The 25,763-nt window shown below is 35.0% G+C and overlaps 1 protein-coding gene across 10 annotated transcripts in view; it reads right to left on the minus strand.

Annotated features, from left to right (window-relative positions):
- The window catches only part of DENND4A (DENN domain containing 4A), a 152,786-nt gene that overhangs the window by 91,070 nt on the left and 35,953 nt on the right, over window positions 1-25,763 (minus strand). For 8 of the 10 annotated variants that reach the window (XM_074234435.1, XM_074234431.1, XM_074234426.1 and 5 more), the window contains exon 2: window positions 4,074-4,152. The gene's annotated coding sequence lies outside the window, so the exon portion shown is untranslated. Of the gene's footprint in view, window positions 1-4,073; window positions 4,153-5,895; window positions 5,976-6,154; window positions 14,379-25,763 lie in introns of those variants that run through there. The other 2 variants (XM_074234428.1, XM_074234427.1) reach the window with 2 other exon arrangements.

The following is a 25,763-nucleotide window of genomic DNA, read 5'->3' on the forward strand; positions in this document are numbered from 1 at the left end:
AGATATCATGACGCTACTGTCACGATTACACAGGATTCAGCAATATCTACATTAAGGACTCATAGGGCTTGGAATATGATATTTGGTTTACAACCGAGAATCAACTACCCAGCAAAACTGAACATCTTCTTTTGGGGGAAAAGATGGATATTCAATGCAACAGGAGACTTTCAAACTTTTCTGTTGAAATGACCAGAACTGAATAAAAAGTTGATCTCCAAGTACAGGATTCAGGTGAAGCATGGAGATGGTGGATGGGAAGGGTAAATTATGAGGGATTTAATGATGCTGAACCGCATGTATTCCTGCATGGGAAAATGATACTGATAACTCACATGAACCTTTTCATTTATTAGGGTGGTTAGAAGCAGCATATATAAACAAGGCATAGGAGGGAGCTGAATATGAAGATATATTATAAAGATGGAGTTAATGATCGAGAAAGAAATGTACTGGGAGAAAGGGAAAGGAGAAGTAGACTAGGATAAGTTATTTCACATAAAAGAGACAAGAAAGCTTTTACAATGGAGTGGAAGAGGGGTAAGTTGAGAAGAAATGAGTGAGTCTTAATTCTCATTGGAAGTGGCTCAGAGAGGAAATAACATACACACTCAGTAGGGTATAAACATCTTACCCCAGAGGAAAATAAAAGGAATGGGAGAAAGGGGACAGGGTGAGGAAGGGGGGTGTAGGTAATAAAAGAGAGGGAAGATTGTGGGAGAGGGCAGTCAGATACAATACACTTTTGAGGAGGGACAGGGAGAAAGGAGAGAGATAATAGAATAAAAGGGGATGGGAGGAACAGGATGGAAGGAAATACAGCTAGCAATAGCAACTGTGGGGAAAAAAAATATTGAAACAATTTCTCTGGTGGACTTATGTTAAAGAATGCAATCCATCCCAAAGACAGAGCTGAGGGTGTCTGAATACAGACTGAAGCACGCCTTTTTCCCTCTCACTTTAGTCTTCTTGAGGTTTCACTTTCTTTGTGGGGGGGGGGGTTATGTTTACTTTTACAACAAGACTATTGCAGTAATGTGAATAAATAAATATTTCTCATGAATGCAATTATTATGTATATGTAGATGATTTTTATATTGATTTATCTCGGCCTAATCTCTTTCTTGACCTCTAGTTACACATCTATTGAGTTGTTCAAAATGGATATCTTCTGAGCTTCAGACACTTTACAGATGATAAACTGAGGGTACAGGGGGTTAAGTGATTTGCCTACTGTCATTCACCTTGGGAATAGCAAGGATAAGCTTTGAACCAGAGTTTTCCTTGAGAATCAGATGGGAGCTAAAGCCACCTGACAGTGGATAGGGCTGGGCCTGGAGTCAAGAAGACCTGAGTTCAAGCCCTGCCTCATACATTTATTGCTAGATAAGTTATTAAACCTCTGCAAGACTCAGGTTCTGTAAGTGTAAATAGGGATAATAATAGCACCCACGTCCCAGGGTTATTGTGAGGATCAAATGAGATAATAGTTGTAAAGCTCTTAACAATGTCTGGCATGGCACATAGTAGGCTCTTAAGAAATATTTGCTTCCTTCTAAAAACAAAAATTGGATATCTTATGGACACCTTAAATTCAACATGCCCCACACTAAGCTGATTTATCTTCCCTCTTCCTACCTTTCTTATTAAATGAGGACTGCTTCTTGCCTTTCTTTCTGCCTCCAGTGCTAAGCCAGGGTCTAGAGCATCACAAGGCTCATCCTGGCTTCCATTAAACCTTCTCTCCTCCAGGCCAAATGTCCCCATTTCTTTCAACTCCACCATTGTCCTGGTGGTGTTCTACTAGACACTCTGCAGTTTTTCAAAGTCCCTCTTAAATCACAGTTCCCAAAATTTAGCAAAAGACTCCAGAGGAGTCAGGGTACAATAGGACTATCTCCTGTTCCTGGAAACTGCCCCTCTAATTGCAATCCAAGACTGCATTCATTTTTTCTGGCTCTCATATCACACTGCTGACTCATACTGAGCTTGCAGTCACTAAAACCCCATTATCTTTTCTAAAATTACTATTTATCTACTTGTACCTTGAGTTTAGAAACCTGAGTTTAAACCCCAGCTTTAAAATTAACTACTTATATGAGAATAGGCATACAACTGAATGTCTTAAGGTGTCATGTTCCTCATCTGTAAAATTAAGGTGTTGAACTACCCTATCTTCTAGACCTAAATCTTAAGTCAAATGAGTGGTCAGGGGGAATCACATGTATTAGCACAGGAAAATGTTCTTCAGGGCCAGGATAGTTAACTCCAAGATCACAAAAGTTCTGACACATATCTCCTACTAGGTAGCCAAGTACAAAGATGGCTAACTCCAGAGTCCACTGTCCCAAATTCAAGTTCCACCTCTGCTAGATAGCTGTGTGACAAGGGGCAGAGGACTTGACCTCTCAAGTGCTCTAGACAACTCTCAAAGAAGAGAAATGGCCAAAGCTGCTTTGGTAGAGGTGGTTTCCTCACTGGGAGCTCCCTTTACAGATGAAATCACAACTCCAGACCCCTCTTTTCCTGATCCTTAGATCAGTTACTTAGTTCTTCTCCCTCAAATGACCTTGTGTCTATTTTGCATGTGCCTATTGCTTAAAAAAATGAAACTAATGTTTACAAATTAAAGAAAAAAACTTGGTTAGTTGCATTACTCATAAAATGTGTTTACTTCATTGAAATATGGTTGTCAGAAATAGTTAAGTTTGACTTGCTAAAAATCTCTTCAGAAATATATTATTAATTAATTTGTTATCCTATTTTCACTAAAAACAATAAAAATGAACTACAAGTAACATGACAGAATCTTTTTTTTTTTGTTCTATGAATTCTGTATTTTGTTTTTGTTTAATTTTTGCAAGGCAATAGGATTAAGTGACTTGCCCAAGGCCACACAGCTAAGTAAGTATTAAGTTTCTGAGGTCAGATTTGAACTCAAGTCTTCCTGACTCCAGGACTGATGCTCTATCCACTGCGCCACCTAACTGCCCCGTACTATGAATTCTAATGGGACGGTGTAGACAAAGAAAATGGATGATTTTTAGGAATCTAATAAAATTTAAGGAGACTAAAAATAATATTGGCCAATAGGGCCCCAGGTAAAATTGCAAAATAGAAGCTTCCTTGGCATCTTTCACCTGCCCTATGGCTATCTAAAGCTCCTGCTTCAGTGTCATACCCTTGCCAATTCTAACCTCTAACTCCCATTCTGTAAGAGTTATAATATCAGTTTAGGTGTTGAAAAGAAAAGAGCCTGATTACCTAAATAAAGCTATTCAAATTATGATATGGATGACTAAGACTTGATCTTCACTGAGGCTATTCCTATTTTAATGAGAACTTATTAACCCAACAAATCGCTAATTGATGAAGACTGAAAGAGCTATTTGTGCATTTGCCTCTTATTTATGAAAGATTGTATAATCTAGGCGTCTTAGACAAGAGAATTGTAATTTTGAGTTGGAAAGACCTAAGAGAACATCTAGTTCTGGTCCTCTTATTTTACAAATGAAAAAATTTGGAACTCAAGAGACTACACAGACAAATTAATTTTATGTTTACAAAGCCCTTTTGCCACAATAATCCTATGACAGAGACAGTAAAATCTTATTATCCTCATTTTAAAAATAAGAACATATAACATTAAAGTTAAAGGACTTGTTCAAAGTCATCCAGCTATTTAATAGAAGAGATAGAATAGAATTCAGTACTTCTGATTCCCAGCCCAGAGTTTCGTCTTTTAATGAATTTTTAAAAACAATTCTCTTTGGTTAAACTATATAATATAAGCTGATTTTCCATTTAGGATATATGATCATTATAACTATGATGCTTCTGAGAAGTATGATTGACTATATCTTAACCCCAAGTACCTCAGCTATCATTTTTAAATACATCAGTTTATCACTTATTATAAAATGTTATGAAAATATAATGACATATACTTTCCTTTTATAACTATTTGAAATAACTAGTTAATTGAAGTTTCATTATAATTTATTATAAATTCATTATAAATACAAAAGACAGTTAATAGAAACAATCTACAATAAAATTAGGAAAACACTTACATATCACTGAAGGTCTCTGTCTCTGAAGTGGTACTAGATGTTAACTTCACAATGCTATAGCCTCCAGACCTTGAAGAATCTGATATGAAAAGAATAATAAAGTTTAAATATAGTCTTGCCAAGAATTGTTAACATGACTAAAATTACATATTAGAGAGTTTATCAAATTTACAATAACTAATTTCTGTTAATAAATGCAAAGAAAATATTTTTAGTATATAGTGAAGATGTTGACAATAATGATATTTATTTACAGTGACATTTCACTGTAAATATGATTTCAACTAGGGAAGACACATGATAGAATGGAAAGAACAATCCACTTGGAGTCAGAATACCAGTTCCAATTTTGCCATTAAAGCTTGCGATTTGATCTTTTTGTTTTTTTTTTTCCACGAGAAAATGGGTGTAATAATATACCTTCAGACTCAGACCTCAGAAAGTTATTTTTAGAAGAATCCAATGAGATAAAATCTTCCTGAAGTTCAAGTCTTTCCATGCCAATTCCTCCTTTCTCCCCCCTACACCCACTCAGTAAAGTACAATGATTCCCTATTATTTGCAGGATCAAATATAAAATCCTCTGTTTGGCTTTTAAAGTCTTTTACAACCTACGTCCTTCCTACCTTTCTAGTCTTTTTACAATTTATTCCAACATACTCTATGATCCAGGAATACTGGTCTTCTATTCCACTAACAATTTTTGTTCCCTATCTTTACTGTGTCTGCCCCCTATGGTTGCAAGGCTTTCCTCTTCACCTGTCTCTGAGTTTTCCTGTCTTTCAAGAATCGGTTCATGTCTCACCTTCTATACAAGGCTTTCCTGATCCCCTCATCCCATTTCTTCTCTCTAAAGGGCACTTTCCATTTACCTTCAGCTGTATTTTTCTTGTATGTACAACTTTTTACATGTTGTCTCACCTATTAGAATATGATCTCCTTCTCATTAAGGAAAATGCTATCACATCTAGAAAAAAAAAAGAACTGATGGACTCCAAATGCAGAATGAAACATATTTCTTTTATTTATTTCTGATGGTTATTTTTTTCCATTTGATCTGTTTTTTCTTTCACAATTGAGATTCTGTTTTACATCATAGTACATGTATAAATTATATCAAACTACCTACCATTTTCAGAAGAGGGGAAGTAGAAAAATTTGGAACTCAAAAGTCTTATAAAAATGAATACAAAAATTTTCACAATATGTAACTAGGAAAAAATTAGTAATTATCAAAGAATATGATCTCCTCAAGGGCAGGGACCATATTTTTGCCTTCTTAGTATCTCCAGCACTTAAAACAGTGCCTAGCACATAGTTAGCACCTCATAAGGATTTGCTGACTTGACTAGATAATGTAAATGCAAGTAATTTACATCTTAAGACATTATAGAAATGTGTGGTACTATTATTCACACATTTATATTTTGAAAATGAAAACATTTTTCATATAGTATCTCATATAAAACTCAAACTTCAACAAAAGGATAACTTTCACATCCATTAAATATATACTTAAAAAAAGAATTAGTAGGAAGAGGGGAAAGAAGAAAGTAATTTAAGAGATCTCACATTCCCTACAAAAAGGGAAAAAAAGTACTCATGTGAGGACATTTGAGAAAATAAAGTATACATACTTGTGATATATTCAGTATGCGAGGAAGTAAATATATTTAAACATAAAACTGGAATAATAACTGGACTTAACATAACTTTATCAAAGGCAAAGCCTTTAGACACCTGTCACTATTTTCATACAAATGATAAATGAAGTGAATCAAAAACTTTAATGGATTAAACTTTCCATTAAAATCCTACTCACTTGTCTAATTCCAGTGCTGTGATGCTGAATTCTTGATGTCTAATGCCAGTCAAATACAAACTCTGGCAGGTCCTCTTAAACTGGAAGAATAGGCCCAACAAGTTACAAAATCAAATCAACCATCAGGTATTTATTAAGGACCTATTATTTACTAGGTACTGAGCATACTCTGGGGATACAAAGAAAGGAAAAATAATTCCTGCCATTGAAGAGCTCACATTCTAACAGAGGAGATAATAGGTACATTTAAAGCATATACCAAATAAATTCCTATGTAAAGAGGGGGAAGGGGCTGACTGGTCCCATCACCCCATGGGAGATGCCAGGGAGCAGATGGTGTTTTTCCACACTGAGGACACTGGGAAGACAACTTCCAGGAGAACTGTAAAGATATGTAAAATAAGTGTTTTAGAGAGACTGGAACATGCATAGACATGCTGTTACAGTTCCCGTTAGCCAGTTAGGAGAAGCCTTTATCATCATATGTGTTGCTAGGATTGTCACTATCTTCACAAAGATGCAAGTCAGCCTCAGTTCACTGTCTTTAGCTGCATCCTAGTGGGATGGACCATGGGACCTTCCCCCTCTAAATTCATATATATTCCTCTCCCCTCAAAGAAATATAGCTTCCTTCACCCAGTTGTCTGTTTTCTGTTCTGTGATCTGAAATGAAAACATGAACCATAGGAATCAAGATCAGGTATGACCATTAGCCCAACATCAATGCCTGAGAAGCAAAGAACAATCTTTGGGAGTGACCTTCAGAACTCAGAAGGACTCAGCATTCAATAGTAATGTTACCTTTAGACAAGTACTTAGTGGGACCTATACTATGTAGGGTATATAAGCTAAGTTTTGAGTCTAATCTCCCTCTCTCCAGATCTAGGCAATTTGGAAGAGTTATGCTCCCGAGGTGTTGGGGAGAAATGCTTGTACACTTGGGTCTTACTGTAGCATTGCTATATTACCCCTTTATAAAAGTAATTTATTTTAAGTAACTAAATGGAACTGAGATAATATTCATTGGCTCCCTAATTCAATCAGTAAAAGCCTGAGCTAATGGCAGAGGAGTGGTACTCTAACTCTGGGTATCTGAGAACCCTGAGGATAAGATGCATTTACTTTGGTCCTGTGAGAGTAGGGCCAGAGTATACATGGTACACATAAATATATAAGATAATTTGGGGAGGGGAAAGTAGTATAGAGAGAGAAGGTATGAATAAATGAGGGGGAGGGGAAGGAATGGCCTCATCTACCAGTCAAAAATGGCTTCCTGAAGGAAGGCAGATCATCCATTTCCCATACTTACTAGAGTAAAAATCTGAAATTTGCATCAGATAAAATAATGATCAACAAATTCTATGAAAAATTAGAATAAGTGATTTCTTTCACTTTAGAACTACACAAAAAGTCAGGCAGAAATATAGAGCAACAAGAAAGGGAGCCATTAGCAAAACCAGCACCAGCATAAGCAAATAAGCCAGCAGACTCCCAGGAGTATGTGATGCACAAGGTTCTGCATCCAGAGGCAAGAAGAATGGAGGTTTTCCCAAATAAAACCCTAGGTAGGCTGATCAGAAAATGCACAGCATTCTACCATGAGTGGTATAATAGCTCAGTTGAACAACTTGATTGCTCAAGGATCTCCAAGGAAAGTACCTAGCACTCTGTCTTGAGAATACAAAGAAAACCTTGGAAATCCAGTACTGGAGCTCAAATACTCAGGAAGGCCTGATGGGAGTGAGTTGGGAGGGAGAAAAGAATTAGAGATCAGCTCAGGTGTCCCAGGGAAGGGCTAAGTAGGGCTGACCACTATACTCCAAAGCACAGCAAGAGTTCAAATCTTGCCCTGGCACAAACACCCAAATCAGAAACTAAAGCTAGAGATATGAGTAAATCAAAGGCACCAAGCAATATAAAAAATAATTAAAGATTGAGATACCAAAAAAAAAAAATCCCACCTAAAAAGAATGGGTAACTCTACAACAATGCAAGCAGAGATTCAAAGAAAGAAATTTTTTTTTCAAAAAGACTTCATGAAAACCTAGAAGAAATGAAGAGATAAATGCTTTAGGGGAAGTAACTGAAAGGTAAATGAAGCTTAGAGGAAAAATGGTAACCCTTACTCAAGTGATGACCTTCAAAAAAACCTATAAGGGATGAAATAGATATCAATGACTTTATAAAACAGCAATAAAACATTAAAAACAAAATCAAAAGAATAAAAAAGAGAAGAAAATGTAAAATATCTCCCATAAGAAAAAACAATTGTCCTGGAAAACAGGCCAAGGAAAAGCCATTTAAGAATCATTATACTCTTTAATAACCATGACTCATAGAAAGCCTGAATACTATATTATCAAGAAATCATAAATAAAAACTGCTGAGATATTTTGCAACCAGAAGAGGAAGAAAAGTTAGAGAGAATATTATATCAATCACCTGAAAGCAGCCCCAAAGGAAAAGTCCCAGGAATGTCAAAAGAACTCCAGAGTTCTGTCAAAGAAAAAAAACAACAACACTGCAAGCATGTAGAAAGATGCAGTTCAAATATCAAGGATTAAGGTCAAATATTAGGATCACACATGACCAGAATGCTTCTGTTATAAACAAGAGGAGATCTTGAAATAAAGTATTCCAAAAGGTGGGGAACAAAAAGGCTTTTAACAAAAAAAAACACCCTACAAAGCTAAGCATTACCCAGGAGTGGGGTGGGGGGAGGAAGGGGTGGTAGGCAAAAGTGGACTTTTGATGGAATAGAAGAACTGTAAGTATTCCTGTTGAAGAGACTAAGTAGGAACTTGGAAAAAATAAATCAAGAATCCTGAGAAACCTAGAAAGATAAATTTATCTGAACAATTGAAAAGACCTGAATGATGATATATACAATGCTAACATTCAAATACTAGAAGAATAAACAAGTATGCCTGTAGAATCTTCAAGAACCTTTAAAATCTTCAAAGGATATTGAGGGCTGTATAGATGAGTTCTGTTTTGAGAGTTTTAAAAGGAGAAAAGAAAGAAGGGTAAAAGAATGGAATTAGAAGGAGGAACTTGCCACTTCTCTTAACTTGAATTTTTAAAAAGAAAATATCAACTCAGGAGAGACCATGAGTTGAACTTCATTTTTATCTGAAAAAGACATGAAGGCTAAACAGAAATATACAGGATTTAGTGTAGAAATATATCATGCATATTTCTGTACTATCGTGCAGAAAGTGGTGCTTGAGCTGTGAAAGAAACTAGAGAGGTGGAGGCAAGTAGAGTACATCCAATGCATAAAGGGCTATCTATGCAAAGGCACATATGGGAGAAGGAATGTCAAGTGCAAGGGACAGTAAGAAGGCCAGTTGGACTAAACTGCAACATTCATGAATGGAAGTGATGAATGGCTAGGAGGGTAGGCTGGAAGTAGATGGTGAATAGCTCGAAATTTCAAAGAGAAAAATTGTGTATGATCCTGGAAGTACTAGAGCCACAAAAGAGCTTATTGAGTAGGGGAATATGGTAAGATCAGTGTTTTAGAATATCACTTTGGCTGTATAGAACAGGAATTGGAAAGGGAAAAGACAAGGGGCATCAACTACTACAATACTTCATATGAGAAGTCAAGGCTTAAGCTAGGGTACAGGCTATGATTCCAGAAAGCAATGGATAAAAAAGACATTGTAAAGGTTGTTTTGACAAGATGTGACAACTGGTGTGTTTGTGTTTGCATGGGAACAAAGATCCAATGATGACTCCTAGGTTGTGAACTTGTAATCCTGGAAGGATTGAAACACCCTCAACAGAAAAAAAAAAAAAAAGAAAAGTTCAGAAAATGGGTAGGTATAAAGAAAAAGATAAGATCTGCTTTGGAAATTTTGAATTGAGATGTCTACAGAACTTGTAGTACAAAAAGTCTAAATAGGAAATCGATGATGTCTGACTTAGAACTTAGGAGAGAGACTAAGACTGGATCTGGGAGTCATCCATAAATAATAATTAAAACCATGGAACTAATGATATTACCATGCAAGAAGGAGGGCAAAACATTATTACCCCCATTTTAACAGATAAAGTAACTGAGGCAGACAGTAGTTAGGTGAATTGTCCAGCATCACAAAAACCAGTAAGTGTCTGAGTACAAATTTTCTCTCAGATCTTCTTGAAGATCTGCCTTCAGAAATTGTAGCAATAATAGAGCTGGGTCTTGGCTCTTCTGAAAAGAATCCTTGGTGCGGCTTAGTTCCCATGACCATTCTATTTCTGCTCCATGCCCTGGTACTGGCAGGGATCACCAACTGCTGACTTCTTACTTGTAGATTGAGGAGCTGACCATGGTGAGGGCAGTCTGCTGATTTGTCTACTCTCCTCTGTTGCCTTGAGATCACCTTCATTTCTTAGTTGCACTGACTGAGAGGTATGTCATATCCTCCTCTAAGAGATAACTCCATCAATGCTAAGCTCATATGTATAGGGCTCAGTGAAATACATCCAGGTTAGGAAAAAGGTGATATTTCCAGTAGATGGAGGAGCTAGTTCTAATTCAGTAAAGGCCACACACACATACCACATTCCTTAAGATGACTAGCAGTCACCCAGAAAAAGTATACGTCAGAGTAGGTTACCCACTTCCTGAGAACCACAGAGAACTTATTACTTCCCCATACTTCTCAGCAAAGTGAATCACGTAACCGCCAGAATGAGCATGGGACTTTCTAGGGCCTGGTCCTTTTTGGGTGGTGGCTAAAGTTGGTGAGGAGTGAACTTAGAAAGAGGTAGTATGGAGATAGGAAATGAGAATGGAAATAAGCCTATTCTTTCTGGCCCAATATTTTGGAAGGGATAGGCTCCAGTACTAGAGAGGAGATAGGCTACAGACTTTGGAAGAGAATCAAGTTTCCCCTTAGGGCAAGAAAAAAAGATTATTGTAATGAAAAGATTCAATATAAAGGGGGGATTTATTAACATTAAAAGGAAACTACATCTGTATCCCAAAGAGAGCTTAAAAGGGGGGAAAAGACTGATCTGTACAGAAATATTTTTATCAACTTTTTGTAGTAGCAAAAAATTTCCCTGGTATAAGGAAATAACCAGTTAAAATCTTGCGAAAACCTTGTATTAAGACAGAGCAGGTACTTCCAGTCTCTAACTCTTAGAGCCCCAGGATCTCTTATGCTTTTGGGATTCAAGATGAAGAATAAAACAGTAATTAGATACTTAGGGATTAGGCATCCTCTGCCTGGCTTGGAAAACCATACCACACAGGATGCTTGGGATGATGCTGATGGTAATGCAAAAAAAACCTCAAGATCTCTGTCTCCTTACCTTCCCCCAGCTCCAAAAATGAATTTAACCTCAGGGCCAAAATGTCAAGTTACAGTTCCCAATGAATAAAAGACTCATCTCTTTTCCATGAAACAGAAAAAAAAAAAAACAGAAAAAAAGTTTCACAACTGAATTTTCCTTTACTAGGAATGCCTACAAGTTCACTGAGAGGCAGTATCCTCTAGGTCACTTGGACAAGTTCTTAACCTATATCTAAGGCTCAAGTTTATTCATTTGCAAGTAAGAAGTTTGGACTAGCACAATACTTTGCATAAATAAGTCACTCAACCAATGTTTGTTAACTACAGATCATTTAAGGGACTTCTGAGCACTGACATTCTATGCTCACATGGATTACTCTCTGGTTATATTGTCTCTTCTAACATACTTAAAGGCAAATGTTGTGTCTTTATAGGATTAAAGAATTTAATGCTACAAGATACTGTAGAGATAATCTAGTCCAATTTCCTAAACTAAATGAGACCTATTTCTATTTGACCCCCACATACTTAGCAGGAGCGAAAGACTCAAAATAGATACTTAATGTTTGTTGAATGAATATGGACAGAATGTAAGAAAAGAACAAAGAAAAAAATAGAGACCAAGATATCATAAATTCAATTTTTTTCCCTAAAATAGTATAGTATCTAAATTTAACCCCCTATTTCTCTATATGTAGAAACTAACTTTGAAGCTATATGAACTGACCAAAGTTAAATAGTTAGGGAGCAGTAGGAAGAACTAGAACTCAGGGCTGCTGACTCCCTCTCTGTAATACATCATTGCTTCTGGGTGGACTAGAATGAATAATGCATATATTAAGGAGATTCAGAATGTACATAAGAGTGTGGGATTTATTGGATGGAAGATAATGAGTAAAGAAAGGGATGCTGGACAGGAAGCTAGGAAAAAATGAAGCAATTAAGTCCATGATTATATCTATGTATTTGTATGACAGATAAAAATACAGAAACTAGCTAAGGGGGTGGGAAAGACCATGGAGATTAGAAAAAAGAGAAATAGGGGATGGAGGAAGTAGAAAGACTAAATGATATACAGAAGAAAATGTAACTGAAAAAAAGGTGATGAAAGAAAAAAGGAAATTGGGGGAGGGAAGGGAAATGGGAATATTGGTGTATTAGCAATTTCAAGTACCACAAATAACTAGAGATTGTTTATTTAAAACATAGGAACCATCTAATAATAATAATAGTTTCTTTCTAGCAAAAATATTAACAATAATCAAATCAGGTCTCATACAAACACAAAAACTCCTGTTACATTCTGTATTGAATATTAAATGTGAATTTATGGGGTTCTTCATTCTGCACATCAAAAGGAAGTCTTCAGTCTTAAACTTCAACTCTTTCATCATCCTTTACAATGTAATTTCCCATTTTCTGCCACTCCCATTCCGTAAAATTCTTACTTCCTCTTTGATCTTTCATATTTTGTTTTTGGCACATGTATTTTAAATTTCAAATTTCCATTCTTTTGTATTTATATCACATTCATTTATCAACACATCTCTTTTCCTCCCCCTACCCAATAAGCCATTCTACTTAAGGCTTAAAAAGAAGCAGGGGAAAAAAAGTTCAACAAAATTAATCAACCTATCAACAGACTGACATAGTATATAAAGAATATTCCATATTCATAGCCTCCCACCTTTGCAAAGAAGAATCAGCATATATTTTTAAAAAATAAACTGTGCTTTTGTCTTTTGTTTTTACATCATAACAGCATATATTTTTAATAAACTCTTGCCACCAAGGCATCTATTCTTTTGTTAAAAATTTGTTTAAAATTTTGCCACCTATTCTTTTGTTAAAAATAAATTTATTTTAATAGCTCTTGTTTTTATATCATGTAAATTTCCTTCCCCTCAGAGAGAGCAATTCATATATGCTTTTTCTTTCATATAGATTGTTATGTGTGCTAGCTACTTTTAAGAATAAATATTTTGTACATATTAAAACAATTCTGAGGGATCACCTCAAACCTGACAGATTGGCTAATAGGACAGAAGAGGAAAATGATAAATGCTGGAGGGTATGAGGGAAAACTAGGACACTAATGCATTGTTGGTAGAGTTGTAAACTGATTCAACCATTCTGGAGAGCAATTTGGAATTAAGTGCAAAAGGTTAAAAAACTCTTTGATGTAGCAATACCACAATATTGTTCTATATCCCAAAGAGATTATAAAAGAGGAAAAAGAAGCCTTATGTAAAAGTATTTTAGCAGATCTTTTGTGGTGGTAAAGAATTGGAAACTGAGGGGATGCCCATCAGTGAAGAATGGCTGAACAAGTTATGGTGTATGAATGTAATGGAATATTGTTGTTCTACAAGAAATGATGAGCCCATGGATTTCAGAAAATTCTGCTAAGACTTACATGAACTGATGATGAATGAAGGGAGCAGAACCAGAACACTGTACACATTTTACATAGTAATAGCAATATTGTGTGAGGTCAACAATGATAGATGTAGTTCTTCTTCAAAGAAAATTCTTCAAAGAAAAAAATCTTCAAAGAAAATTCTAAAAGACTTTTGATGAAAATCAACATCCAGAGAAAAGACTATGGAGTCTGAATGTAGATCAAAGCATACTAACAAAAATGAATGATGAGGGGTAGCTAGGTAGTGCAATGGATAGAGCACTGGCCCTGGAATCAGGAGGATTTGAGTTCAAATCCAGTCTCAGACACTTAATAATTACTTAGTTGTGCAACCTTGGGCAAGTCACTTAACCCTACTGACTTGCAAAAATAAAAAAAAAAATGATGAAAGCCATGTCTACATGTAATCGGAAAAAATACTGTTAAGATTTTTAAAAAGAATACTTATTTTGGATATGGAAAATATTATCCTCATTTATATGACAAGTCATCTTAGGTTCAAATTTTACAACTATAAATAAACCACTGAGACCAAGGATAAAAAAAGGGTTTATCTTACCCCAAGTATGTATACAATTCTGTTGGCTTAGTTAAGTCCATCAAGCCATCATTTTCATTTCATATTTCATATTAACATCTACTTCTTAAATGCTGTTTGTTTTTTCCCAATTTCCTCTTATTCCCTCCCATCAAACAAATGAAATATAAATTCCCTTATCACCTATTGTAACTTTTTAAAAATGATTGCTGTCTGTTCTTGTATGATATAATATATATACTATTATATATACATACCATAGTATGATATATATAATAAAATATACAGTAAGTAATATAACATGTAGTAATTTATTACTGTATATATGTTAGCATATGTTAATGTATATAATAACAAACAATCCTATATCAAGTCATTTTATATTTGGATTTCAAATTTACTAATGCTTAAAAAATGCTTTCTTTTGAGCCATTAATGTAAGAAATATAACATAACTGAAAGAAAGGAAAATGGGGCGGCTAGGTGGCACAGTGGAGAGAGCACCAGCCTTGGAGTTAGGAGTACCTGGGTTCAAATCCGACCTCAGACACTTAATAATTACCTAGCCATGTGGCCTTAGGCAAGCCACTTAACGTCATTGCCTTGAAAAAAAAATCTAAAAAAAAAAAGAAAGGAAAAGAAGAATTTAGGGTCTAATATGTTCCAGGCATTGTTCTAAACATTTTACAAATATTATCTCTTGATATGACCCTGGGAAAGAAGTGCTATTATATCCCCATTTACAATTAAAGAAACAGAGGCAAACAGAGATTAATTAGATGGCTTGCCCAGGGTCACACAGTTGGTGATTTTCTTAGGGTAATTTAAACTCAGATCTTCCTGACGCTAGGCTCAAACCCCTATTGACTCTTCCACTTAGGTACCTCAGAAAGTTACCTTACAGATAATAATATCACAAATTAAATCCTATTTTAAATATGTTCAAAGAATATAGTACTTTAATGAAGCAAATTATCTGTGTAAAGTTCAGAATTCCTTAAATAAAGAGGCAGCTAATGTCACAGGGTTAGAGTGCGGAATTTGAAGTAAGAAAGACTTGAAAGTTAATCTTATATCAGACATGTCAAGCTGTCAGTCATAGTCTCTTCTGGTCTTACTTTCCTCTTCTTTAAAATGAGGATAATAACAGCTCCTACTTCACACTTCCATGATGGTTGCAAGCTAGCATTTGTAAAGCATTTTGTAAATCCTAAAGAACTAGGTTAAAATTATTATTATTATTATTATTATTAATTATTTAGCCCAAATTGAATGCCTGAATTTTTCTGTATAAACAGCCTCCACACCCTGCTTAATTTATTCCTAGGAACCAAATGATAAGGCGGATCATTGTTTGGGGTGTCATTTTTTTTCTCACAAAAAAATTATAATCAAGGGGCGGCTAGGTGGCGCAGTGAATAGAGCACCAGCCCTGGAGTCAGGAGTACCTGAGTTCAAATCTGGCCTCAGACACTTAATAATTACCTAGCTGTGTGGCTTTGGGCAAGCCACTTAACCCCGTTTGCCTGGCAAAAACTAATATATAATCAAGACTGCAGTCCTGATTAATATATATTAAATATAAACTCAATCACAGAACGATAGTAATTTTATAATTTAATACATTTAATACAAATCTCTGTAGTAATTTCACATACTAAAATTATGCTCCATGTCTTATAAAATGAGCATGGATGTACTACTAAGATAACAAAATATACAGTCAAAAAAATACACATTTTTTTAGTAGCAAGCAGAAGCATTCCAAATCTTTTTGTGATTTCAGAGTCGTTTTGACCAATCTTTTTTCAAAGACAAACAGATATTTGAAGGCTAGAGAACTTAAAACTATGAGAATCTGAAGAGACCTTGAATTTCATCTTCTAGTTTATTCTTTCATTTCTTTGTTCTATCATTCTTTCTTAACTTTCAACAAAATGAAGGGTTGAATTACACCACTGATGAAACTTGGCAACAAAAAATAGAAAAAGAAATTCCAATCAAAACAATTATAGAACCATCCAAAATATCTGAAGTCTACCTATTAAGGTGTACTTAGGTCCTCTATGACCAAAACTACAAAATATTTTTTAAAGAAATGAAAAAAAGAAAAATAATTGGAGAAATGTTAATTGCTAAGTGTGGGCTGTACAAATATAATAAAAATTATAAAACTAAATAGATTAGTGTCAATAACCATCAAACTACCAAGGTGTTATGTCATGACTCTAAATAAAACAATTACAAAATTCATCTAGAGGAATGAAAGAATTGCAAAAGAAAAAATGAAAAAAGAAAGAAGGGTACTTAGCAATAAACCTTATAAATCAGTCATATAAAAACAACTTAGTACCAGTTAAAAATATAGAATTCTAAAGGAAAAAAAGGAAGGGGGTCTAGTAGAACCAGATTTCAGACTATATCATTAATTATGAAAAATTTTTTTTAAAAAGTATGTAAAAAAAAGTGTTACTGTTGGGGCGGCTAGGTGGCATAGTGGATAGAGCACCGACCCTGGAGTCAGGAGTACCTGAGTTCAAATCCGGCCTCAGACACTTAATAATTAATGTGTGACCTTGGGCAAGCCACTTAACCCCACTGCCTTGCAAAACAAACCAAAAAAATGCTTACTGTTGAAGAAAAAACAGAGACATAGATCTCACAAGACTCAGCTCTCACTTGAACTGATGCTGGGCCAGGGGTTAAGCTACCTACTTCTCCCACTTTGGGATCCAGGTTTGTAGGGTAAACCTGAGGGTTGAATAGTTCTCATTCTCTTACAAGCCCCCCACACAATGTGTCCTCCATTGATTACTAGCCAGAATAAGTACAACTATTACATAAAACTTCACTCCAACTGAGGGAAGACTCTTATATTGAAAACACAAGGTCCCTGAGGAGAGTAGACTAATAACACTCCAATGATCAAATGGTAAACTCATTGTGATTGGTTGCTTGAAGGCCTTTTTCTCATTTGTGGAAGGAATCCTTAGGAAGCTCCTCTTAGGGTGTCATTCCTTCTTGAATTTCTTTGCTATAGACAAAGGCATCAACTATTTCTGTAAGCACTTCCTATTTGACAAAAACTGTTAGAATTAAAAAGCAACATGGTAGAAATTAGGCTTAGACCAATAAATTTTTTTTTTGTTATTTTTTTTTAGGTTTTTGCAAGGCAAATGGGGTTAAGTGGCTTGACCAAGGCCACACAGCTAGGTAATTATTAAGTGTCTGAGACCAGATTTGAACCCAGGTACTCCTGACTCCAGGGCCGGTGCTCTATCCACCACGCCACCTAGCCACCCCAGGCTTAGACCAATATATTTTGTCATATTACACAATAAATTCAAAATGAGTACATTACTTAAATGTAAAAGATCAAACTAAAAAGTCAGAGAACAAGTTAGAGATGCCTTTCACAAGTCTATCTCAGGAAAGAATTCTTACCTAAACAAAGGACAGAGATAATCATAAAAGATAAGATGGATAAACTTGATTATTTAAAATAGAAAAGCTACTGCATGAACAAAATAGATAGATGGGATAATGAGGAAAATAACTGGATAAAAATCTCCCAAACAAATTTCTCCTTTATATACATTTAAGAATCTTAAAAATTGATACAAATACCTAAGAACTTATAAGAACCTGAAATCAATAACCTCTAAGATTCCTCCCAAATTTATGATCCATTCCCTAAAAGACAAGAGGGCAAAAAAATAAAAACAGTAAGTTTTAGAAAGAAAGAAATGTAAATTACCAAAAACCATATGAAAAAACTCAAAAATCATAGAGATAAATGAAAATTAAGTCTAAGGCTCTACCTCACAAGATCAAATTGGCAAAAATAATAAAAGAGGAAAGTAATAATTTTGTTAGATAATATGGAAAGACATGCACATACTGTTGAAAGAACTACCAATTAATATTATGCCCCCAAACTCATTTTCATCTCAACTCTGACTGAATAGCAATACGGACATGTGCTGATCACTTGACTTGCTTGAGTCTCAATTTCTTTATCTATAAAATAAAGAAATTTGTCAAGATAATCTTTAAAGTCCTTTCTAGCTGAAAATATTACTTTGACTACAAACTGAAGGATGGATAAGGGCGAAGATATTCTAACACAGGAGAGAAATATTGGGAATTAAGATAACAGAACAGAGAACTATTGTGGATATATCATTCAGTTGTTAAATTAACTTCTGTATGAAAATCATACCACTTGCTAGGACTTGAAGAGCAAATATTCATGGTAACAAAAGCTGGTCATAGGTCATAAAATTTAGAACCTAATAAGTTTAGTTCAAATATACCTTTAAAGTTATGATATAACTTTAAAAAATAGACACAATTTTTAAGTGAAAAAAGAAAAGGAAGGCCCATGATAGATTGTTTAGGGGAAAAAATTGCATGGACCTCAACTGAACAAGCTTCTAGTACCAAAGTCAGACCCTTAAAAAAAATCTGTAAAACAAGTAGTAAAGGGTATCCCAAACTTTTATCAGTTGCTACTCAGTGACTGAAAGGATTATATGTGTAATCCTAGCCTTTAGATTATTCAAAGAATAAGCTCTTAATGTATATAAAACTGTTCTGAAGTGACCTCCACAAAAAAAAATCTAATGGAGATAAATCAGGTGACTGAAAAATCCAAGCAAGACCACTTCTCCTAACGATCCAAATGAGAAAATGTCATCCAGAAACTACAAACACACCAAGTTCCCTTTCTTGTTAAATTTAGAAATTTATTATTCAAAATTCACAAAACTAAATAAGTGTAAAAGAAATTTAAATAATTAAAGTTTCAAATGATCTTTTTTTAAAAAGTGTATTATATTCATGCTTTTTGAAGTTGTAAAACTTAAAACTGTCTCAAGACTTTAGGTAGACCCTGTATAGCCAGGCCATATTATATTATTAGATTTATAGTATTATTATAATAATATCACAAATGATCTTTCTTCTAATCTTTGGTCCTTTCCAATTAATGTTCTACCTAGCAACTAAAATAACCTTTTTAATACATTTCATTCTCTTGCTCAAAAATTTTCAATGGTTTCCAACCATTTATGGAATAAAAACATAAACTTCTCAGTTAGATATTAAAAATTCACAAATTCTATTTTACTAAACATATTTACTAAACCCCTTTGTACATTTTTCATGTGACCTTGAACTTGAAACACTTTGCTCCCCCCATTCCTAGAACCATCTTTAAATCTATCTCTTAAAATTCTCATCTTTCTCACTCCTTTACAGCAGTTAGGCCTTCCAGTGGTTAAGAGTTTTCTTCATTCTCAAATCACTTTATATTCACTGATCTATTAACTAATGGGCAGCTAGATGGCTAAGTGGATAGAGTGCTGGATCTGTAACCAGCAAGACCTTAGACACTTATAAGTGTGACCCTGGACAAGTCATTTAACCCTGTTGGCCTCAGTTTCTTCATCTGGAAAATGATCTGTTAAAGGAAATGGCAAACACTCCAGGATCTAGTCAAATCAACAAGAACTTTCTATTTGCACAGCACCGTTATAAATGCTAAAGTGACCAAGAAGGCAAAAATATCATCCCTGCACTAGATCATATTTGAATGGAGTTACGAAGAGTCAGACATAACAAATAACTGAACAATAATATAAATCTATATTCTACACATTTTATCCCCCCAGTAGAATATAAACCATTGGAAGGGCCTTTGTGCTTTTAACTTTATCTCCATTACCTAGACAACTGTGTGTGCTTGATAAATATTTGTTGAATTAAATCGTTGTTCAGCTAATATCCTCCAGACTAATACATAATGGAATAACTTCTTCTTTGCCGGTATATAAGATTTAATTAAAATTAGCATTCTTTTCTGTTGAAGGAAAGTTTTCCTCTTGAGAAAGAGCTCACCAAAAAAAAAAAAAATATATATATATATATATATAAATCCTTCTAATTTTTAGTAGTAATGACTGCCTTATACAACATGAAGAATGGCTACCAACAAAATTTAGAGCATCCAGATTTTAAAACTAAGAGATTACTTCTACGACTTATCTCTTTAAAACTACAGCAGAAAAATATACAATTCTAGAAAGAATATACTTACATCTCATAAATAAATCTAATTTCTGGTTGATGGAAAGTTTGCTGAGACTTAAATGTTTTATATGATGAAAAATAATAATTAGCATTAAACAGATCTCAAAGGTTATGAGTAGTCTTATATACAGAATATAGCAAAAGCATGGATTGTACCTGAAACTGCAAAAAAAAAAAAAACCCCAACCCCCCCCCAAACTATTATGTACAATTATTTTTCTTTTGAAATATGTAATAAATGAGCTATTCTTGCCTATCCCATGATTCTTTCAGAACTCCTGCTGTCTTCTGTGCATAAAAAAAAGAATACTTTAAAGATCATCTTTTCTTTCTTTCCTTTTTCTTCTATATTTTTGGAGGCCTACTCTATCACTAATTCACTTTCTTTTTCTGACCTCACTATTAATTGCCTCTCTCTGATCATTATATTATTTTTTCCTTCCTTCCTTTGGGGGGGGGGCGGTTTGAAAGGCAATAGGGCTAAGTGACTTGCCCAAAGTCACACAGCTAGTAATTAATAGTTGTCTGAGGCCGGATTTGAACCCTGGTCCCCCGGGTCGGTACTCTATCTACTGTGCCACCTACATGCTCCCTTATTATATTATTTCAAGAAAACTCTAGTTATGTTTCACTTCCTTTGGAGCTCTACTGTCATCTCCAAAACCTGACTAAATAACTTCCCTCTCTTTTTTTTCCAGGTCAGGTCACCTATGACCCCAATCACCATCCTGTTTTTGTTTTTAGGTTTTTGGAGGGCAAATGAGGTTAAGCGGCTTGCCCAAGGCCACACAGCTAGGTAGTTAAGTGTCTGAGGTCGAATTTGAACTCAGGTCCTCCTGACTCCAGGGTCAGTGCTCTATCCACTGCGCCACCTAGTCGCCCCCATCCTGTAACTTTCAATCCCAAGTGTCCCTCTCTGGACATTATTTCTCTGTGGACTACATATACTCTAGGGCTTGGTATATAGAAAGTGTTTGATGTTCCTTGTTTCATTGATTCACATTTGGGTAGCAGAACTCATATCATCTTGATGAGCTAACACTAATGTTCCAAGCATAACAGTAAGTAATATTTTATCAGGTTTTTTTTTTCTCTGACATGGCAATTCCCAATGACCTTAACACTTCACTAAACTGCATTCCTAAATTGTATTTTAAAATTGTACTTAAAAACAGTGTTGAGGGAACCATGGATCTCAGTCAAAAACCATAAGGATGTCTACTTTCAACCAAATGAAGTAATAATATTCTGGCTAAACCCCAGGAAATATCAATTACATTCAGGGACATATGAGAACTCAATTTCTTTCTCTCACAAACGTCAGAAAAATGACATATAAACATAGCTAGCCATCTGTTCTCTATTCTTGGGCAAGGGAAAAATTTGAATAAATATCATGTTCAATTATGTAACAAACAAATTTATAAAAATAAAAATTAATAACATAGGAGTCTGAAGATCTTGAACTACTTTGTATCAAGTTTGGTCTTTTATGATAAATGTATTGATAGAAAAATACATGCAGACATAGGAAACTTGCTCTTAGTCTTTTATTGATGACTTTAGTTTTTACATTATAATCATTTTGAAATATATCTCTTCCCTTCCTTCTCCCCAGCCCAAAATGAGTCTTCCCCAAATTACTTACTCTTCTTTTCTGAGCCTGGTTATTTATGCCTAACTCCCCTAAATCAGAAGTGTAGATGTCACTCAAAACCCAGTCCTAATACCAAATGGTACAGAAGCTCACTGGGGATCACAACATTTGTGCTTGAAGCTAGCAGTTACCAAATTTATTTTAACTAGACTGCAGCTTAGAACACCCAATCTCAAGCAATCCACCAACCTGAGGTTTCCCCTAGAGGTAGGCATTATGGGGATACCCAGCCTCAACCTGATAAACTCTGACTAGTCACTCTGGTATCATGAGTTGTCATAGTCCTATGAACTAAGTTGAAACTATCAAACATATCAATTGATTATTGCAGATATGTTACTTTAAGTCACTTCATAAGTGTATATTTTAATTCCCCAATCAGACTAGAAGGTTAAAATCCTCAATTTGCCACTTATTTGTGTGACCTCAGGTAAATCACTTCACTTCTCATGGCCTCCGTTCATGTTTTTTATTGTAAAAAGAGAGTTGGAGATTATCTCTAGGGTAGTCTAGTCTAATTGCTGGTCTAATGTGCTTTTGAACATTTAATTGCAAGTTCTGCATGGACAAGAAATGTATCTTTTATTTCTTAAGTCTCTGCATACCCTAAAGTTCTGCTTTGACATCTCAATGCATGAAGGTTACTGTGGATTTTCAAAGGGCAGAGGAATGAATGAAAGTTCTATCTGGTTCGACTAAATTAGAAAAACTTCAAGTATGGACTCAGGATAAACTGTTTGACTGTCTAGCTAACCTACAAGTTGGCCATTAAGCTAATAAATTTTGGAATTCTCAGTTCTCACCTTGTACAAGCCATTCAATTTCATCTTTTGTAAAATAAGGATAATACCTATAAAATCTATGTTATACAGTTGTTATGAGGGGGATCAACCATTTAACCCCTATATAACTGTCAGCTGTTTGGAGGAGTTATGATCTGCACTGGTGAAGGAAGTACCGCCAAAGTCACAAATTATTTAAGAAGTACCCCTTCAACAAAGTTTCTTACAGTGCCTCATACAGAGGATATACAGTATATTTTTTCTAATTATAACACAAATGTGGTTTTATTTTTAAAATTTTAAAATAAATTTTATTGATATTTTTCTGTTGTAATAGCACCATAGGATCCCATGCATCTTTCCTCCTCCCCATTCCAGAAAGTCATCCCACAGGATAACTATTTTTAGAAAGAAAAAAAATCAACAAAACTGATTGTTATATTGAAAAATCCAAAAAAATGGGCAATGTATATCACCTGTAGACCTCTTACCTTCCCAAAGGTATTGGTTGGGGGTATCTTCTCATAATTCTTCATTTAAGCTTATTTTATTACAATAACTTTTATATATTTTTAAAGCATCATTGTTCTTTCTATTTATCTATGTTTCTGTGCATTTTTTTGTCTCTAGTTATTTCATTTTGTTTCAATTCACACAGATCTTTTGGGGCTGTTTTTGCATTCATTACAGACATCATTTCCTACAGTACAAGGATATTCCATTATATTTATGTCCTACAGTTTATTTAGCTACTTCCTCAACTGATGAACATCTGTGTTGTTGGTACCTATATTACTGAAATTCTGGGCTGCTTTTGACAACATAAAGTTTGAAAAAAAAAAGGCTTAGGGAACATTTATGGTAATCTTACCTACCTCTCCAAGGATAGACAGAGAGATAAATATAGCATTTACTAAGTGATATGTGCCAAGTATTGTCCTAGGGGCAGAGGAATACTTGTTTCTTTCTTTTAAGGAGGTCTCTGCTTCATTTCTTCCCTACAGAGCTTTCCTTAGTCAAGGAGTGAATACTGACTCAGTCAAACAGAGAGCATCTGCAGTCACTGTGTTTCATATCTGACCCCTGGACCCCAATGGCTCCAGAAGAGAAAGTGAGGCTGGTGACTTAGCATAGCACCCTCTCACTCAAATGCAATTCAAGTGCTTGTCATTACATCATCTTCCTGATGTCATGGTCTTCTTTGAGGATGCAGCACAAACACAACATTTAAAAAAACTCATACTAATAGACCCATCCTGGAAGGTGCTTACATTCTAATGGAGGAAGACAACATATAAAGGGAAGTTGTAAAGATAGGAAGTTAAAAGGGGAAGACTACAGGCAAAAAAGGGAGAGAAGTCCAGAGTCACTGGTGTTGGGAGTGAAGTGAGCATGGCTGGAATATCTCATGAAATGATAATCTGAGCTAAAACTTAACAATCCTGAGAGTAATTCCTATATGGAGAAATCTCTATGGTCAGGAGGCTGGAGAGAAAGTAGAGAAATGAAGAAAATCTGGAAGATTACTGAAAGAATAAATACAATACTGTAGAAATTATTTTATTTTTAGCAAACACTTTTATCAATGCTTGATATAATGTAATATGCTTAATGGGTCCCTTGTACTTGACCTCAGGCAGGGGTTCTGAATTATAAAGAATCAAAAGCTTGAAAATTCATGAATATTCAGATATTAATTAGGATTTTTTGTGGTTTTTTTCATGGAGGAGACAGGGACAGAGCTTAGAAAACTGGGTTGAAATTCAATATTATAAATGTCATTATAAAAATATTCTTTTTATGGTTTCAGATCATTTCAACAATCATAAATATGAAACCTAAGAAACCCTGTAATATGTATAAAAGCCACATTCTCAAAACACTGATAAGTTTCCTCACTGTCTTGGGATATGATGAAATTAATAATCTAACGTTTGAAACAACTCTGCTGAATTCTATACTGGGAAACAATCTTTGTAAGAGCAATCAGTCAACAAACATTTATTCCGAATTTACTATATGCTAGATATTGCTACAAAGAGAGGCAAAAATAGACCCTAACCTCAAGGAGCCTATAGTCTAATGGAGGAGACAAGGTGTAAATAACTAGGCATATAAAATATATATATATATATATATATATATATATATATAGAGAGAGAGAGAGAGAGAGAGAGAGAGAGAGAGAGAGAGAGAGAGAGAGAGTTTAGATATGACAATCTGAGAGGTAAAGGCATTAGCAGCTGGGATACTCAGAAAGGCCTTCTGTAGAAGGTGGGGTTTGAGAGGAATTTCAACAAAGTCAGAGAACCTAGAAGTGAAGTGAGGGGTCAGAGCATCCCAGGAATGGGTCAGTGCAAAGGCCCAGAGACCAGGAGATGGAAAGTCTTGTTTGAAGAACTGCAAGAAGGCCATTGTAGTTGGATCAAAGTGGTAGGGAGGGGACATTAAGATTAGGAAGATTATGAAGAATATTAAATGCCAGAGTTTACATCTGAACCTACAGTAGTAATAGGGAGTCATTGGAGCTCATAGGCAAATTTATCTACACTTTAGGAAAAAAAAAGCATATTGGCTATTGAGTAGATGGACTACCACGAGAAGAGTCTTGAGGCAGGCAGACACCAATTTGAGATTTGGTGATAGATTGGGTATGTGAAGTGAGAGGGAGGATTTAAAGATGACACTGAGATTGTGAGCCTGCGTGTCTTGACAGTCTCAAATTCAGTATAACAGATCTACAATGGATCATATTTAAGTGAGTTTAGAAAAATCTCACAAAAATAGAACTCAAAATCAATCCTGACTTAAAAATTCAGCATTACAATCACCAACCACTCCAGAAACTCGTGATAAAACAGCCTACTTACCCCCTGACAGAAGGTTATGGATTCAGAGTACAGATTGAAACATAATAGTTTTAGACTTGGTCAATACAGGAATTTGTTCTGTTTGAATATACATGTTTGTAATCTATGGTCTCAAAGAAGGAAGAACTGGGAACAGAGTAACAGTAACAGTTCTTGGTATAGACCAAAAGAAACTAAGTCAGAGCAAATTTCTAATCTATGATCAGAGACCTAAA

This window comes from Macrotis lagotis, chromosome 4 (assembly GCF_037893015.1).
Source record: "Macrotis lagotis isolate mMagLag1 chromosome 4, bilby.v1.9.chrom.fasta, whole genome shotgun sequence".
NCBI classification, from domain to species: domain Eukaryota; kingdom Metazoa; phylum Chordata; class Mammalia; order Peramelemorphia; family Peramelidae; genus Macrotis; species Macrotis lagotis.